This window comes from Felis catus, chromosome F2 (assembly GCF_018350175.1).
Source record: "Felis catus isolate Fca126 chromosome F2, F.catus_Fca126_mat1.0, whole genome shotgun sequence".
NCBI classification, from domain to species: Eukaryota; Metazoa; Chordata; class Mammalia; order Carnivora; family Felidae; genus Felis; species Felis catus.
Genome location: NC_058385.1, coordinates 43,223,364 through 43,228,377, shown reverse-complemented (window position 1 = coordinate 43,228,377; position 5,014 = coordinate 43,223,364). Strand labels below are relative to the sequence as shown.

Here is a 5,014-nt window from a genome sequence, read left to right as displayed (position 1 = left end):
GGCCCTTTGTAGCAACGTGGATGAACTGGAGAGTGTTATGCTAAGTGAAATAAGCCATACAGCAAAAGACAGATACCATATGGTTTCACGCTTATGTGGATCCTGAGGAACTTAACAGAAACCCATGGGGGAAGGGAAGGAAAAAAAAAAAGGAGGTTAGAGTGGAAGAGAGCCAAAGCATAAGAGACTCTTAAAAACTGAGAACAAACTGAGGGTTTATGGGGGGGGAGGGAGGGGAGGGTGGGTGATGGGTATTGAGGAGGGCACCTTTTGGGATGAGCACTGGGTGTTGTATGGAAACCAATTTGACAATAAACTTCATATATTGAAAAAAAAAACCCAATCCTTTCGCTGGTTCCAAAGGAAATCCATTCAACAAATTTTCATTGTGACTTGTATGGCTTTACTGATATTTGTAGAGTAATGAGGAAGGGTTACATTGCATGGAACACAGCATTTCACATCATAAGTCCCCATTTGACTTGCCTCTCTCTAAAAGCCAACTCTCATGCCACCATCAATGACCTTCTTGACGCTCCTGTCCTTAAGATCCATCCTTCTTTCAGAAACCTGAGGACCAAGCCAGGCCTTGAAGATTAACTCCTACCCAAGCTTATCAAAGCATCATCTCAAGAAAGACATTGTTCCCAGCAAAAGAATTCTCATACCAGTTACCAGGATAACTCTACTTTGTTTTTTGGTTTAATATATACTACTGTTCAAATATAGTTCCTGAGCCCTCAATTAAATTTTAAGTATTTTGAGAAATACTAGTAAATACTAACAATACTAATAATAGTAGTCAATACTCTGACACCTCTAGAACAGTGTTATTCACAAATGCAGTGCTTGTGTATATCTGTTGAATGAATGAAGACAGATGACACAAAAAGAAATACCGGTAAAGTGAGTTTGAATAGTGGTCCCTAAAAAATTATGTATGTATCCAAACCCCCAGAACCTATGCATAGGACCTTACTTGGAGAAAGAGTCTTTGCAGATATAATTAAGGATCTTGAGATGAGATCATTTAGATTAGCTGGTGGGCACTAAATTTAATGACAAGTGTCCTTAGAAGAGACAGAATAGGAGAAGACACAGAACACACAGGACAAGGCCATGTGAAGACAGACATAGAGACTGAGAGTTATTCAACCACAAGCCAAGGAACACCTGGAATGACCAAAAGTTGCAAGAGGCAGGATGACTCCTCCCTAGAGCCTCCAAATGGAGCAAAGCCCTGCCAACACCTTAATTTCAACGTCTGCCCTCCAGAACTATGAAGGAATAAATTTCTGTTATTGTAAGTCACCAACTTTGTGGTAATTTATTACAGAAGCTCTAGGAACCTAATAAAAGCCACTTCTGTATATTTATTCTTCCATTAGGAAAATATTCCCCCAGAGGCTGTAATATACAAAATAGACACTGTGCTAGGCATTATAGATAAAGACACCATTTATATGGATCTTGCTTTGGAGAAATATATATTCCTAAAGCAAATCTGGTTACTTCCTGGATTTAGGGTGCCAGTTGCTAGGAGGACATTTTATATTGTTTCATAAAAGACCACAGATGCAGTCATACCTTTATGTCATGAGAACAGAAAGTCATAACATGGCTGTAGAAACAGGTGGAGAGAGGACTCTTGGCCAGCCTTTCCTAATTCCTGCTATTATCAGGAGAAACTGTAAGAGTCTGAACAAGTCAACAACTACAGCATCCGAAAGAACAAGATATATATCACTTCCCCTGCAACTGACATGTACACTTTGTGTCACAGCTCAAACAGGGTTGCAGGAAGATATCAAAAGAGAGCACCTGTGGCTATGGATCTGAGACAAAACAGCAGAGGACCATTCACCAAAGTGTCACACCCTCATAGGAAATACTATCTATCCCTTTTTTTGGAATAATGCTTCTAGGTGCATGAGCTGACAGCAGGAGAGATGTTTTGGACAAACCTTGGCACAAAAGAAAGCAGGTAGCTGGGAATGAATAACAAATCACAAGTGAATGCCATGTTGTCAGAAAGCTGAAGACAAAGGAGTGAGAAGGAAAGTAAAAACTAAAAAACACACTCACACATAAACCTCATGTCATAAAGACAATTGTTATTTAGTCTGGAATGGAGCATTGATCCTTGTCCCCTATACGTCTTGTGCAAATAGCTGATCCAGAAAAAGCAAGCCTCATTTAAGGTAACTCTTAAAAGGGGGGAAAATTATATACAAGCCATAAAAAGAGGGAAAAAAAACAGGAAAAAAGGGGAGGCATACAAAAAATATTGCCACAGAACAGATGAAAATTGTAGCCAAATAAAATACCATGAAATAAAAAATAAACAAATGCCTCTATGAAACAAAAATTTAATGTAAATATACAAGCGCTCAAATAAAATTAAGTGAGGCAATAGAAAGAGATGACTTATGCATCAGCAAGGTCGTTAAACAGATGAGAAAAATAAAACCATCAGAAGAATGAAGATCAACACGAAAGACAGTCCAAAGAGACTAAATATTGCTGACAACAAAGTAAGGATCACAAATGACACAAATAAGAAAAAAAAAGTCAGAATAAAATGTAAACAACTGAGTTAAAAGAGATCATAGCAAAAATAAATTTTTTCAAATAATTATAGCAAAATGATGTGCATGAACATTATAAAATGTAAATCAAACATATACATAACTGGTATCTCCCAACAGCATAATCAAGACAATGGAATAGGATTAAATCCATAAATTTTTCCCTGTGTAGGGAAAAATTCTCAAAGAAATACTTTACGACCAAGTATTTTATATCTAATAAAAGAGGTGTTTGAGTATAATGACAGCTGACAAACATCTTTGAGCATTCAAGAACCCAAAGAATTTGATTCCCTGCCTCCCCTTTAACCTGGAAGAAACCAGTACATTAGCTTCAGCCAATCAAGAAACGAATGAAAAAACTCTAGCTAAAATAACTAATAGTAGTACTACATTCACAGCACAGTGAATTCTAAGACCAAAACAAATATAGATAGTATGGTTACAGGAGGATGGAATGGATATGTTATATATACCACATCTTTTTTATCCATTCATCTGTAGATAGACATTTGGGTTGCTTCCATAATTTGGCTATTGCAAATAATGCTGCAATAAACATAGGACTGCATAAAATCCTTTCAAATTAGCATTTTAATATTTTTTGGTAAATACCAAGTAGTGTGATTACTGGATCGTGTGATAGTTCTATCTTTAATTTATTGAGGAAACTCCCTACTGTTTTTGACAGTGGCTGCACCAGTTTGCATTTCCATCAACAGCACAAGAGGGCTCCTTTTTCTCCACATCCCCACCAACATTTGTTGTTTCTTGTGTTGTTTATTTTAGCCATGCTGACAGGTATGAGATAATATCTCACTGTAGTTTTGATTTCTGTTTCCCTGACAATAAGTAATGCTGAGCATCTTTTCATGTGTCTATTGTGGTGTATAATATACAATGGAATATTATTCAGCCATAGAAAAATTGAAATCTTGCCATTTGCAACAGCATAGATAGATCAAGAGAGCATAATGCTAAGCAAAATAAGTCAGTCAGAGAAAGACAAACACCGTATGATTCACTCAGGTGGAATTTAAGAAACAAAACAAATGAACAAACAAACAAACAAAAAAGGGAAACAAACCAAAAAACAGACTCTTAACTACAGAGAAAAAAACTGGTTTTTACCAAAAGGGAGGTGGATGGGGGATGGGTGAAACAGATGAAGGGGATTAAGAGTACACTTATCTTGATGAGCACTGAGTAATATATAGAATTGTTGAATCACCATATTGTACATCTTAAACTAATGTAACAATGTATTCTAACTATACCGAAATAAAAATAATAAATACATAAATAAATACCTCTTAAAAAAAAAAAGAATTGGATATGTTATAAGCCCTAACACTTAGCAATGTATAATTAACAAAAGTTGAGAGAGCAAGGGGACAAGAAAGTTGGTAGCAGTATACTTCTGCTGATTTCCTCATCTCATAGAGGCAGGGGCAACAGATACCAATGGTGACCTACGTAAATCTTTCCCTGATTTTTTTGTTGGTAGAGCCAGGAGGCTTTCCCCAACTCTAGGGAATGATCCTTGATCAGTCTAAGCCAGTCTTGGTAAATCGATTTCCCACAAAGTAAATGGTTTTAGCATGAACATGTGATTCAACTCTGGCCAGTGAGACATGAGAGGGTATTTGTTTCCTTCCTCTTACGAAGAAACCTAAGAATGTGTTCTGGGTGCCTAGCTGTGCAAGTCACATCTTACTGTCTGGATTCTTTCTCACTGTCTGAGACTTGATCATCCTCCCAGGAGTTTTAGTTGCAAAATATGAGTGCACAAGTAAGATCAAGATCTAGAAGAAGGGGAGATGAAAAAGAATCTTCTAAGCTGGATGAACTCCTGTTGCTCAGCAACAAGGTGAAAAAAAAAATCACAACAAGAGGAACCAACAACTGAGAATCCAGATTTTGAGCCTGGACAAGAGAGAGAAGAAGCAGCACCAAGAACCTGAACTGGAAAGTGAAAGTCAGAAAATGGGTCTGGGAAAGACCGGATGAGCATGGAGATGGTCCTGATGTGAAAGGGAAGACTCCACCCTAACCCAGCACTTGCTAAAATTCTAGAAGCAGGTGATGGACAGTTGTAAGTTAAAAAGAAGACAAAGCTGAAGCCACATATGTTTTATTTTATTGACAATTTGGCTTAAATCCTCTCAATAAAGCTACACAGTTTGCTCAGAAAAAAATATATGCATAAGAAAACAAAACAGCACTTATGTAGCTCTTGCCACAGCAATATAGCAAATTTATTCCTATAAATGCAACCAAGAAGAGATAAGTATGAAGATAAAAGCCTACCTGCTGAGGATTGCAAAGTGAAAGGGACATAAAAAGCTGGGCCCTGATGACACTGTTGAGACACTAGGACTATCCTACTTGAGTTCTTATTACTGAGATATCATATGTCTTCATTG

At 37.2% G+C, this 5,014-nt stretch overlaps 1 pseudogene; it reads left to right on the top strand.

The window, feature by feature from the left end:
* Positions 1 to 4,241: 4,241 nt before the first annotated feature.
* Positions 4,242 to 4,687, top strand: LOC102901076 (annotated as a pseudogene).
* Positions 4,688 to 5,014: the final 327 nt, after the last annotated feature.